This window comes from Procambarus clarkii, chromosome 29, assembly GCF_040958095.1.
Source record: "Procambarus clarkii isolate CNS0578487 chromosome 29, FALCON_Pclarkii_2.0, whole genome shotgun sequence".
Lineage (NCBI taxonomy): Eukaryota > Metazoa > Arthropoda > Malacostraca > Decapoda > Cambaridae > Procambarus > Procambarus clarkii.
The window spans coordinates 4,955,767-4,970,766 of NC_091178.1; the positions used below are offsets into that span (position 1 = coordinate 4,955,767).

General features: G+C 46.3%; 1 protein-coding gene across 4 annotated transcripts in view; it reads right to left on the minus strand.

Annotated features, from left to right (window-relative positions):
- The window catches only part of LOC123764954 (uncharacterized), a 196,835-nt gene that overhangs the window by 49,662 nt on the left and 132,173 nt on the right, over nt 1-15,000 (minus strand). The window lies entirely within an intron of this gene.

The window sequence follows — 15,000 nt, forward strand, 5'->3', positions numbered from 1 at the left end:
TCTCTCTCTCTCTCTCTCTCTCTCTCTCTCTCTCTCACACACACACACACACACACACACACACACACACACACACACACACACACACACACACACACACACACACACACACACACACACACACACGCACGTTACAAGTGGAGTCCCGCAGGGGTCAGTCCTTGGACCTATACTGTTTCTGGTATATGTAAATGATCTCCCAGAGGGTATAGACTAGTTTCTCTCAATGTTTGCTGATGATGCAAAAATTATGAGGAGGATTGAAACAGAGGATGATAGTAAGAGGCTACAAGATGACCTAGACAGACTGAGTGAATGGTCCAACAAATGGCTGTTGAAGTTCGACCCGAGTAAATGCAAAGTAATGAAACTAGGCAGTGGAAACAGGAGGCCAGACACAGGATACAGAATTGGAGATGAAGTACTTAATGAAACGAACAGAGAGAAAGATCTAGGAGTTGATATCACACCAAACCTGTCTCCTGAAGCCCACATAAAAAGAATAACGTCTGCGGCATATGCGAGGCTGGCTAACATCAGAACAGCGTTCAGGAACCTGTGTAAGGAATCATTCAGAATCTTGTACACCACATATGTAAGACCAATCCTGGAGTATGCGGCCCCAGCATGGAGCCCGTACCTTGTCAAGCACAAGACGAAGCTGGAAAAATCCCAAAGGTATGCCACTAGGCTAGTCCCAGAACTAAGAGGCATGAGTTACGAGGAAAGGCTGCGGGAAATGCACCTTACGACACTGGAAGACAGAAGAGTAAGGGGGGACATGATCAGTGTGGTGGAGGCTGACTCCATACACAGTTTCAAGTGTAGATATGATAGAGCCCAGTAGGCTCAGGAATCTGTACACCAGTTGATTGACAGTTGATAGACGGGACCAAAGAGCCAAAGCTCAATCCCCGCAAGCACAAATAGGTGAGTACACACACACACGGGAGGGGAGGCTGCTTGTATATCGTACAAGTTACTAAGTGTAAATCAGCTCCCTGAGTCGTGGAGGTGACATCATTTCACAGGCACATGTCAAAGCGTTCTGTTTGGAGAGCGGCTTTAATGTTGTGACTGTCAAGCTTCCACCGATTGTGACTGTCAAGCTTCCACCGATTGTGACTGTCAAGCTTCCACCGATTGTGACTGTCAAGCTTCCACCGATTGTGACTGTCAAGCTTCCACCGATTGTGACTGTCAAGCTTCCACCGATTGTGACTGTCAAGCTTCCACCGATTGTGACTGTCAAGCTTCCACCGATTGTGACTGTCAAGCTCCCACCGATTGTGACTGTCAAGCTCCCACCGATTGTGACTGTCAAGCTTCCACCGATTGTGACTGTCAAGCTTCCACCGATTGTGACTGTCAAGCTTCCACCGATTGTGACTATCAAGTGTTCACTGAATTTTATTTGTGAAGTATGCACTGATTCTGTTTTTCTCTTGGAAACCTAAAACTTGTCTAGGTGCATCTTGAAGACATCCAACTCTGTTCCGGCAATATTTCTTTAGCTTTGAAGCTTTACCTATGGATCTTACCTGGCTTTGAATATTTGTGTAGCTTAGAAGACATATTAGAGGCGAGGAAAAGGGAAGCCTATTCCAGCAAACAGTTCAGTTAAAAACATAAGGATTTATTAACTTGAATGAGGATAAAAAATGGATAATATCTTTTGACTTATTAAAACATATTATCCCATTAATGAGAGATGATTCATTACACTGTCGAGAGGAAATGTGATAATTTTCCCAACTTGGGAAATAAACGACCCTCAATGAGTATGGAAATTAAAGGTAAGAAATTGATGCCAAAATTAATGTGATTTATAATATTTCACATACATCAATTTAAAACAAAAATTTGCTAATTAATCTAATTATTAGTGGATAAGGCTGATAGGTAATGGAGCAATGTAATGGGATTGTTCCACTGACAAATATGGAGAAAGACGTGGTCTGTGTGTACTGGAACTAACAACTCTGTGTGTATTTACTATTTGTGTCTGCAGAATCGAGCTGTTAGCTCTTGGACCCCGCCTTTCTAGCCAATCTATTTTTACTCCATTATATCTACTACAAATATTTCTCTCTAACACACGAAAAAGAACAGTGGAGTTGCGGATTTTGTGGTGAGAGTGACGGCCACCGCCTTGACCACTACCTGAGAGAATGTGAACACCTGGGAGCCGGTCGGCCGAGCGGACAGCACGCTGGACTTGTGGTCCTGTGGTCCTGGGTTCGATCCCAGGCGCCGGCGAGAAACAATGTGCAGAGTTTCTTTCACCCTATGCCCCTGTTACCTAGCAGTAAAATAGGTACCTGAGTGTTAGTCAGCTGTCACGGGCTGCTTCCTGGGGGTGGAGGTCTGGTCGAGGACCGGGCCGCGGGGACACTAAAGCCCCGAAATCATCTCAAGATCTCAAGATAACCTGAGAGACATCAGGAATGTGTGTAGCACAGTAAACCCCACATTGTTTGAGTTAGGGGAAAATACTGTCAAATATAAATGCTGTTCTAAGAAGATTCCCCCAATTTTGCACCCGCAAGATAACGTAAGATTTTAAGGGTTTACAGGTTAACGTTAATATTCTTGTTTGATAAGCTGTTCACTTGAGACAAAATCCCAGCTGTGTCTGGGTACAAGTGACAGGATGAACAACCTAGCGGGTTTTCTTCCTGTTGGGGGAGAGTTGTACATGCTGCTATGGCGGTATGTCTACTAACAGGATGAGTGGCGCTGCCCATTGAACTCTCCCCTCGGGGCAATACTTAAAAAACTGCGCGCACGCGCGCGCGCGCGCGCACACACACACACACACACACACACACACACACACACACACACACACACACACACACACACACACACACACACACACACACACACACAGAGGAAGCACCCCATAAGAGCTGTATAACTCCCAAGTATGTATTTACTGCTAGGTGAACAGACGCATCAGGGTGAAAGACTCTATACCCATCTGTTTCCGCCGACGCTGGGAATCGAACCGCGGACCACAGGACTACGTATCCAGCGTGCTGTCCACTCAGCCACCAGCGCCCTGGTGTGTGTGTGTGTGTGTAATCACCTATTTGTACTTACCTATTTGTGCTTGCGGGGGTTGAGCTCTGGCTCTTTGGTCCCGCCTCTCAACTGTCAATCAACTGGTGTACAGGTTCCTCTGTGTGTTTACTAGTTGTGTTTACTAGTTGTGTTTTTGCGGGGGTTGAGCTTTGCTCTTTCGGCCCGCCTCTCAACTGTCAATCAACTGTTTACTAACTAACTACTAACTTACTATTTTTTTCCCCACACCACACACACACACACACACCCCAGGAAGCAGCCCGTGACAGCTGACTAGCCCCCAGGTACCTATTTACTGCTAGGTAACAGGGGCACTTAGGGTGAAAGAAACTTTGCCCATTTGTTTCTGCCTCGTGCGGGAATCGAACCCGCGCCACAGAATTACGAGTCCTGCGCGCTATCCACCAGGCTACGAGGCCCCTTTGTGTGTGTGTGTGTGTGTGAGAGAGAGAGAGAGAGAGAGAGAGAGAGAGAGAGAGGAGAGAGAGAGAGAGAGAGAGCGGCCAATATTAATGTAAGGTGACAGCAAGAGGGCGACAACAGAGACATCAACAGTTGCGGCAGCTTGCAACAGTGACACTAAGAGTCGACAACAGACGTCAACAGCAGCAGCAGCAGCCGACAGCTGGCGGAGGTCAGCGGACGAACCACTTCGTTGATGTCCATTATCATCAATCCCACCACCCCTGTCACCCCTCTCCCACGACCCCCATTTCCCATCACTTCCACCCTTCCATTTGTTTTCCCCCTTCCTCACCTCTACCCCTACCCATTCCCCCTCACCTCTACCCCTTCACCTCTACCCCCACCCACCCTCTCTATCCATCTCCCCCTCCCCCCTTTTTCGCCCCATTTCCTCCCCACAACTCTCTCCCCATTACCAGGACGCCTCGAACCGGGACCAGGATGGCCACATGACAGGTCTGTCCTGTGTCTTATCCTGTCTTTATCTTTATTCTGTCTTCCTGTCACCCCTCGTCATCTTCGCCAGGCTGTGTCCGTCTGGTCGCTAAGACGCTCTCTAAGACAGAAGGTCTCTAAGACAGACGCTCTCTAAGACAGACACTCTCTAAGACAGACGCTCTCTAAGACAGACACTCTCTAAGACAGAAGGTCTCTAAGACAGACGCTCTCTAAGGCAGACGCTCTCTAAGACAGACGCTCTCTAAGACAGACGCTCTCTAAGACAGACACTCTAAGACAGACGCTCTCTAAGACAGACGCTCTCTAAGACAGACGCTCTCTAAGACAGACGCTCTCTAAGACAGACGCTCTCTAAGACAGACGCTCTCTAAGACAGACGCTCTCTAAGACAGACACTCTCTAAGACAGACGCTCTCTAAGACAGACGCTCTCTAGGACAGACGGTCTCTAGGACAGACGCTCTCTAAGACAAACGCTCTCTAGGACAGACGCTCTCTAAGAGTATCGTCTTTAAAGGAACACGTGAGTCACACAAGCGTGACGCTACTCATCTAGCGTGAACAAGTCCGCACACGCTTAAGCAACAATGGAAATTTACGAATGCTCATTCGACCGTGATTTTAATCCTCCACTCCGGAGGCGGCGTCGATGAATGGCTGAGCCGCGGGTGACATGAGGGAGGGCAACTGGTTCGGGGGAAGGGTGAGAGAAGATGATGAGGAGCAGGGAGGCGAGAAAGAGGAAGGAGGAGGAAGTAGAGAGAAAAGGTATAGCTGAAAACATGGTGAGACATTCCCCAGGTCTAAGCGCCGACAGGAGACACGTGATAATTTACACTTTAGAAAGTATTTGAGGCTCTGATTCCAATCTGCGGAGGGAAATAACATTAGGAGACATGGCAGAAAGTGCAGAATACCCCCCTCTTCCCCCGTTGAAAAGCAGAGGTGCAATAGGTACGCTGAGAGAGTATTCTTATTAACATCAATGGCCCAAGACTTTTCAACACACTCCCTCTACACCTTGAGGTTATCTTGAGATGATTTCGGGGCTTTTAGTGTCCCCGCGGCCCGGTCCTCGACCAGGCCTCCACCCCCAGGAAGCAGCCCGTGACAGCTGACTAACACCCAGGTACCTATTTTACTGCTAGGTAACAGGGACATAGGGTGAAAGAAACTCTGCCCATTGTTTCTCGCCGGCGCCTGGGATCGAACCCAGGACCACAGGATCAGAAGTCCAGCGTGCTGTCCGCTCGGTCGACCGGCTCCCTGCTACACGTATTGGCTAGTTCCCGCGTATTTTGGCGTTCAATTTACGCCGTGGTTGTGTTCATTCGTCTGTCTGGCATTTATTGAACGCTGTGGATCGGTTATTGAACGTGACAGTTTGCCTCCACTCTTCCAGGCGTTCATTGGACGTTTCCTGGCTTCTCAATTGACACATACCCAGCGTTTATCTGTCGTTAACTTGACGTACGTCTGGCGGTTTACCTTGTGTCTATCTGACGCTTGCTTCGTTTTTAATTAACGGTTAACAAAGTTTATCCGGCGGTGGCTTCGTTAACTGACGCTTACCCGGACTTTATCCGATCTCTTATCCTAAAGAAAAGTGTACTTTTATGTTTAAACAAATTTATTATTCGCTTGTCGTCTTTTATTTTAAAAGTGTCTTTTAAGGTAATATGTTGTGAGTTGATTACTCTCGGGTATTTATGTATATTTTTCGTTCCGCTCTGTGGTTTAAGTACTGTAAGTGGGTCGTAACTAGCCTAACTTAACCTAACCTAAAGTAGCCTAACTTAACCTAACCTAAACTAGCCTAACTTAACCTAACCTAAAGTAGCCTGACTTAACCTAACCTAAAGTAGCCTGACTTAACCTAACCTAAACTAGCCTAACTTAACCTAAAGTAGCCTAACTTAACCTAACCTAAAGTAGCCTGACTTAACCTAACCTAAACTAGCCTAACTTAACCTAAAGTAGCCTAACTTAACCTAACCTAAAGTAGCCTAACTTAACCTAACCTAAACTAGCCTAACTTAACCTAAAGTAGCCTAACTTAACCTAACCTAAAGTAGCCTAACTTAACCTAACCTAAACTAGCCTAACTTAACCTAAAGTAGCCTGACTTAACCTAACCTAAACTAGCCTAACTTAACCTAAAGTAGCCTGACTTAACCTAACCTAAACTAGCCTAACTTAACCTAAAGTAGCCTGACTTAACCTAACCTAAACTAGCCTAACTTAACCTAAAGTAGCCTGACTTAACCTAACCTAAACTAGCCTAACCTAACCTAAAGTAGCCTGACTTAACCTAACCTAAACTAGCCTAACTTAACCTAAAGTAGCCTAACTAGTCCCCAATATGGACTCTCCATATAACGTATGTCAGAGCAGTAATATGCAGGAAAAGGGTTGAGTACTTGTCTCGTTAATCATAATGAAGATGGATAAAGTTTAGAGTACTCAAAATAGTCCCAGATTTGAGTGGAATGAGTTAAATGGAAAGATAGCATAGACAGGAGACGTGATAACTATACATACAAAATACCCAGGAGGGTTTGTTCCAAATCTGCACAGTAAAATAACAACATATTAGAGTGAACGATATGGAAGGAAATGCAGAACAGAGGCAGAGACATAAGCACCGATCAGAGAACAGAGTACGACCCCTCAGAGGTCCAGTATTAAACCGTTCATTATCCTCCCAGCAAGAATAAGAAATATCAGAACAAAAGTGAACTTATTCAAGAAAAACTTGCAAATATTATTTCAATTTATATAAAACAGCGAAAAGATCAAATGCTCTATAAGGAGTCTGCCTCTAGGACTCTATACACAGCTGCAACTATAGATACGACGCACCCCAAATGTCTCTGGAAAAGCTGAGAAGCGGGACCAAAGAGCTAAAGCCCAGCCCCACCTGCCATGACAATTAGACGAGCACACACCAGGGAAGACAGGTGGAGGTGCACAGGTTCATAGTTACAACGTCTAGTTAGACTTAGCAAGTGAGTAATGAGAAGAATTAATGTGGTTACAAGTTAAAATTGCATCCTCAGTGCATTAATCCTCCTGATCAATTGTTCGCATTTGATTACATTTCTATTTCGGTATAATTAATATGCACACATTTTCCGTAGTTAGGGGGGGGAAGGGAGGGAGAGAGAGGGAGAGGGAGGGAGAGAGAGGGAGGGAGAGAGAGGGAGGGAGAGAGAGGGAGGGAGAGAGAGGGAGGGAGAGAGAGGGAGGGAGAGAGAGGGAGGGAGAGAGAGGGAGGGGGAGAGAGGGAGGGGGAGAGAGGGAGGGGGAGAGAGGGAGGGAGAGAGAGAGAGAGGGAGAGAGGGAGGAGTGGTCAAGTTCAGGTGAAAGGAGAGTAAGTGTTGTACCCATTTGTTTTAGTTCCTCCTCCCAGCTTACAACTCTCTATTCCTTCCCCATCTTCTTTATCTTGCCATTCACTGCTCGTATCTTTTACTTCCTCTATAGTTCCCCCTTCCCATCACCCACTCACTCGGGGGTTTAAGATCCAGATGACTGACCACCAGGGTGGCATCCTGACCTGATCTCGCCACTTGCACTGATTGCGTCACCCGCCAGCAGAGGTCAGCCGTCGACTGTCAGGTGACAGAAGTACAAGGTCACACACCAAAAATACGAAGTCAAAAATCAGAGAATGATAACGGGATGAAGTGAAGCCAATTCTCGAACTAACACCTCACACCCGTGTATACACACACACACACACACACACACACACACACACACACACACACACACACACACACACACACACACACACACACACACACACACACACACAGGGTGGAGGGGTGGACAAAGACAGGGTGGACAAAGACAAACTCTTCAGCACGGGAGGGACACGAACAAGGGGACACAGGTGGAAACTTAGTACCCAGATGAGCCACAGAGACGTTAGAAAGAATTTTTTCAGTGTCAGAGTAGTTAATAAATGGAATGCACTAGGAAGTGATGTGGTGGAGGCTGACTCCATACACAGTTTCAAGTGTAGGTATGATAGAGCCCAGTAGGCTCAGGAATCTGTACACCAGTTGATTGACAGTTGAGAGGCGGGACCAAAGAGCCAAAGCTCAACCCCCGCAAGCACAATTAGGTGAGTACAATTAGGTGAGTACACACAGTGTGTGTCAGAGTGTCAGAGTGGTTGACAAGTGGAATGCATTAGGCAGTGATGTGGTGGAGGCTGACTCCATACACAGTTTCAGATATAAGTATGATAGAGCCCAATAGGCTCAGGAATCTGTACACCAGTTGATTGACGGTTGAGAGGCGGGACCAAAGAGACAAAGCTCAACACCCACAAGAACAACTAGGTGAGTACAACTAGATGAGTACACGCACACACACACATAAACCCATGGGTTAATCAGAGATGTAGGCTAGCTAAGCAACGACGTACAAGGGCGTGGAGAAACTATACAAATAACAGGACACTGGAGAGCAGAGAAAGATACCAGAGTGCCAGGAATGAATACGTCAGGGTGAGAAGAGAGGCAGAAGGGCAATACGAAAATGACATCGCAAGCAAGGCAAAGACTCAACCTAAATTGCTGCACAGCCACTTCAGGAGAAAAACAACAGTTAAGGAACAGGTAATGAAATTGAGGATAGGGGCAGACAGATTCACAACAAACGACAAGGAAGTGTGTGAGGAACTGAATAAGAAATTCCAGGAGGTCTTCACATTAGAGCAAGAAGAAGGTCCAGAGATAAAAGAAAGAATAGTTAACCAGGCATCACTAGAAGAGTTTGGGATTACCAGTGGGGAAGTAAGGAAGTTGTTACTAGAATTGGATGTGACAAAGGCTATAGGTCCAGATGGAATCTCCGTTTGGATCCTAAAAGAAGGAGCAAAAGCACTGTGCCGGCTACTCTCCATAGTGTATACCAATTTTTTTTTATTATTATTATTTTCTACCACAGACGTGGCCACACATTATCAATGCTAACCAGTATATATATACATTGTCTTCTGTCCTCCATGGACAGGGTTAGAGTTGTGTTAAACATATAGTTCAGGGATTTATTAAACAATTAACCACAGAAGGTGATTGTAGTGCTTTTAAAATGCTAGGCTAAGCTACATACGTAAATACATAAATACACAGATTTACGTATGCCCTACATAAAGTGTTCGATGTGTCTTTTACATAGTGTCATTAATGCGCATTTATAAAGGTGAAATGGAATTCTGATCAGCTTACACATATACTTTATACACATACATATACATACACACACACACACACACACACACACACACACACACACACACACACACACACACACACACACACACACATATACGTAACATATACGTAAACATACATATATACATACATATATACACACATGCATACACACACAAAGCACTGGTAAGAGCTAAACTGCCAACACGCATTCGTCAATTTTAATGTACAGTGTAGCCAATAAAATCAGATCTTATTCAATATAAAAATATAGATTGTAATGTACAATTATAATTGTGTATTTTGGTTATGTTGGTAATTAGTTGCTTATCCAACCTACTGCGTATACATTTTGAGAGGTGCGATTCGAACACAGGAAGACGGAAGCACGAGAAAAAGTGGAGCGTGTTCCGTCGGAGGTGTTTATCATTCATTAACAGCGAGGCTGACGGGTGAGTGAGAGTTCGCGCGTTGTTTACGAGGACGGGCGGCGCCTCTACACTCTCGCTCTCTGTGTGACGGGATCCGTAACTCTCTCGCTCCATGACCTTTACAAGAACCCGTTTACGATACGAAACGTTAATATATCCTTGTGTACATCTGATCAAGAGCTGAGACGGGGTGGGTGGGTGTGTGGGTGGGTGTGTGGGTGGGTGTGTGTGTGTGGGTGGGTGTGTGTGTGTGTGTGTGTGTGTGTGTGTGTGTGTGTGTGTGTGTGTGTGTGTGTGTGTGTGTGTGTGTGTGTGTGTGTGTGTGTGTGTTCAACTGGGCACACTTGTAGGATTGAGTATCAGCTCAAAATCCCTCTCGTTTTTTCTAACTCTGAACGTGATACTTATTTTGTTTGACTTCTGTTACTGTGGTTAACATTTTTTTTCCCCGACGTGTTACTGGACCTTTCTTCGTGTGGTGTGTCTGGTGGTTGTGGGTCAGCTTCGCTGGGCACGTCTGCACCTTTTCAAGTTGTCTTTTGTACCCGGGCACGAGTGTCCTAAGTGACCCCCCAATTATTAGTATTGACGTTGACCAGACGACCACACTAGAAGGTGAAGGGACGACGACGTTTCGGTCCGTCCTGGACCATTCTCACAATCGACTTGAGAATGGCCCAGGACGGACCGAAACGTCGTCGTCCCTTCACCTTCTAGTGTGTGGGTCTGGTCAACATACTTCAGCCACGTTATTGTGACCTGCATTAGTATTGACCTGGCAGCCTATTCTCGGGTCTCCATACACTGCCTCAGCCTAGCGTTACACCCATCAGCTGGCGGGATAGTTGTCCAGCTCGGCCTTGGGTTTCATGCAGTACATTTTTAACGGATTCGATTAGTTCATCAAATAATTACGGGATTGAGTACAAATGTTAAGTGCACTGTGATATAGACGTTTTGTAACCATCGGCTTTAATACCGTAGGTGGGAGGCTTGGGTAAGAGTGCTTCTGGATTGGTTTCAATTGCGTTTTTTTCCCCATCTTGAGGTTATCTTGAGATGATTTCGGGGCTTTAGTGTCCCCGTGGCCCGGTCCTCGACCAGGCCTCCACCCCCAGGAAGCAGCCCGTGACAGCTGACTAACACCCAGGTACCTATTTTTACTGCTAGGTAACAGGGGTATGGGGTGAAAGAAACTCTGCCCATTGTTTCTCGCCGGCGCCTGGGATCGAACCCAGGACCACAGGATCACAAGTCCCGCGTGCTGTCCGCTCGGCCGACCGGCTCCCTAACTCCCATGGTGTAAAGATTTCTGAGCCACTTTAGTTTTTTTGACACGCCGGGGGGTGTGGGGGGGGGGAGATCTGTTTACTCCAGAAACGAGCTGAAAGCCAAATTAAACAAAAATGTTCTTAACCCTCAAATGGTCAAAAATGGTCAAAAAAAGGGAGCCGGTCGGCCGAGCGGACAGCACGCGGGACTTATGATTCTGTGGTCCTGGGTTCGATCCCAGGCGCCGGCGAGAAACAATGGGCAGAGTTTCTTTCACCCTATGCTCCTGTTACCTAGCAGTAAAAATAGGTACCTGGGTGTTAGTCAGCTGTCACGGGCTGCTTCCTGGGGGTGGAGGCCTGGGTCGAGGACCGGGCCGCGGGGACACTAAAAGCCCCGAAATCATCTCAAGATAACCTCAAGAAGAACCCTATGAGTATTGATGAGCATTACCTGATGAGTATTTTCTATGTTGTGCTCATGTATCCTTTTGTTTACTTTTTTTTTTTTGCATTCAAATATTCCAGTTTTTTATTGCATTCATTTACATTCATATATTCCAGTTTTTTATTGCATTCATTTACATTCAATATTCCAGTTTTTTGTTGCATTCATTTACATTCAAATATTCCAGTTTTTTGTTGCATTCATTTACATTCATATATTCCAGTTTTTTATTGCATTCATTTACATTCAATATTCCAGTTTTTTTAAGTTTACACTAGCTGTCTTGTGGATATTTTTTGTGCTTTTACAACTGTTTGTTTGTATTTTGTCTATTGTAAGGAGACTGTTACACGCCGCCCCGGACGGCTTTTTTTATTCTGACTATATTTGATTCACGTGTTTTATTGATTTTTTTTTCACTTATTTGATTTATAAAAGCTATTGTTATATATGTGCCGATATCGCATCATATGCTGATCCCTCTTAGCGATAACGTAAAGTATCTGGTACGTTGTTACCTGGATTTTGCCTGGGGAGGGTTTCGGGAGTTGTTCAACTCCCCGAGCCCGGCCTGAGGCCAGGCTCGACTTGTGATAACTTGGTCCAACAGGCTGTTGCTTGGACATCTCCAGAGCTTTGAGACGGTCGCATTAACTTGGGTGGTTTGTCGTGTCGATGTGTACCTGGAGCATGCTTGGAGCATGCCTGGAGCATACCTGGAGCATACCTGGCATGCTCCAGGTAGGCATAAGTGCCCTCATGTCTTGGTGATGATAGTGAGATATAGTTTTATCGGTGCAACCTCACAATTCAGGGTAGATATCTTCGAGGCCAAGACGGTGGGTGCTCGTATATCTTACTGTATCTGTGTTGTGTACTCACCTAGGTGGGTGTGTGTGTGTGCGTGTGCGTGTGTGTGTGTGTGTGCGTGTGCGTGTGTGTGTGCGTGTGTGTGTGATGGCACAAAACAAGAGGCAAGCAGCGACAATTGTGTGATCAACGTATAGAGGAAATGCCACCACAAACAGAATTGTTGAGCGTCTGGGTGACAAAGGCTGATCAAAACAAGAGCAGCGAGTGACGTCAGCAGCGGCGGATGTTTCCTTCTCCCCCGGCCACCAGTCACGTCTCTCTCACTCTCTCTCTCTCACTCTCTCTCTCTCTCTCTCTCTCTCTCTCTCTCTCTCTCTCTCTCTCTCTCTCTCTCTCTCTCTCTCTCTCTCACTCTGGATGGGACGAGGTTCTTCACACACACACACACACACACACACACACACACACACACACACACACACACACACACACACACACACACACACACACACACACATACACGGAGGCTGACTCCATACACAGTTTCAAGTGTAGATATGATAGAGCCTAATAGGCTCAGGAACCCGTACACCTGTTGATTGACGGTTGAGAGGCGGGACCAAAGAGCCAGAGCTCAACCCCTGCAAACACAACTAGGTGAGTACACAAGAAATAGCCCCAAATGAAATGCAGAGACAACTGGACACAGGTAAACATTAGAGAACTAACATCATCACACAGAAGCGGGACAGATCAACACCCCATGACGATCCTTGCCCTTCACCTCCGCTATATAACCCAACCTTCCCTCTCCCGTTACCCCCCACCTACTTCCCGTTCCATAACAACCAAGATTGACTCTCCAAAACACGATAGGCCTCACCCCCTCCGCCCTCTCCCTCCTCATTAGACGGACTCTCACTCGAACGAAACGCGTTCGTAAGGAAAACCGGATGTAACGGAAGCCGTCCTTTGTTTTGTATGATCTCATTATCCACCCAGACATAGTTGTTACGTTTATTGCTTGGTCAGCTGACGTTAGTGTTCCTGGAAGTGGTATATGCTGCCTCGTGATTCATGATTAGATGTGACCGAGGTGGACATCCTGTGTTCATGGAGGCTTCGTCATTTTCTCAGTAGTGGAGCTGTTGGAATTTATCCATATCTCTTCTCCACTTTCAACACTCCTTGTAACTTTATTTTAACCTCATTCTCCCCACTCTTTTTTATTATTTACCCCCACCCCCGTCTCTACACTCTCACACTGCCACCCCCCCTACATTAGTCTTATCCTCTTTTGCCCTTCTTTGATCACACTCACGAATTACACCCCTGCTTACCCCCCATATTGTAACCTTCCAGGCTTTCCCCTCTCTCCCCTCTACATCCACCTCCACCCCAATCCCCTCCATCCTACTCCGCTCCATTCTACTCTCCTTCACCTCCACTCCACTCCACCAAGCTTTCGTAAATCAAGCCTAGCCCCCAGGCCGGGATTTTTTGTGACTAGAAAAACTCCCCGAACCCCCTCCCCGAACCCCCTCCCCGAACCCTCTCCCCGAACCCCCTCCCCGAACCCCCTCCCCGAACCAGCATGAAATGGTTAGTTTTATTCACCTGGTGCCTCTGTTGACCTAGCAGTAAATTGGTGTCTGGGAGTTAGACAGCTGCTATGGGCTGCATCCTTGGGATGTGTGTGTGTGTGTGCTCACCTAGTTGTACTCACCTAGTTGTGCTTGCGGGGGTTGAGCTCTGGCTCTTTGGTTCAAGTATACTATACACCAACTGGTGTATTGATTTCGGAGCCTACTGGGCTCTATCATATCTACATTTGAAACTGTGTATGGAGTCAGCCTCCATACCTCCGTGTGTGTGTGTATTCACCTAGTTGTATTCACCTAGTTGTGTTTTGCGGGGGTTGAGCTTTGCTCTTTCGGTCCGCCTCTCAACCGTCAATCAACTGTTTTTTACTAACTACTTTGTGTGTGTGTGTGTGTGTGTGTGTGTGTGTGTGTGTGTGTGTGTGTGTGTGTGTGTGTGTGTGTGTGTGTGTGTGTGTGTGTGTGCAGCCAACGGCTAAAAAGACGGGGTCCAAGAACTAACAGCTCAACCCTACAGACATAAATCGTAAATACACACACATACACACACACACACACACACACACACACACACACACACACACACACACACACACACACACATACACAGTAGTGTGATCTAAGTGATAGTAGTGTGACTCACTCCAGGTATCATCACGCTTGTTGAAGCGACTCATGTGCCACCCTCGCTGACCCTTTATCACTCATTAACTCATCATATGCCCTCACTCGCCTTGACTCATCGCATGACCATCACAGATCCAGGTGATGGGTAACTCTGCCCAACTGACATGCTACTAACGCGTCCTCAGCTCACCGCATGAGAGCATTATTAGAAATATTGCCAGAACAAAAATGGACATGTTTAAGAAACAATTTGACGGCTGAGATACCGAGGCGTGCGGGACGCTGGAAGCAACAGCCTTTTTGATCATATTATCACAAGACACGGGACCAAGCCTGGCGGAGGACAACTCAGAATCGCCACCAGATATACACAAAAGACACAAAAATCAGCATGAAAATTACCTCTCCTGAAGTCACTGAAAAACCTACAAGCCGATATTAATCAAGTTTTCGACAGGGCAGCGGACAAAAACATGATGTTTAACAGTGATAAATTCCAGGTACTCAGATACGGTAAAAATGAGGACCTTAAACATAATACAGGGTATAAAACACAATCAAATGTGCCCAT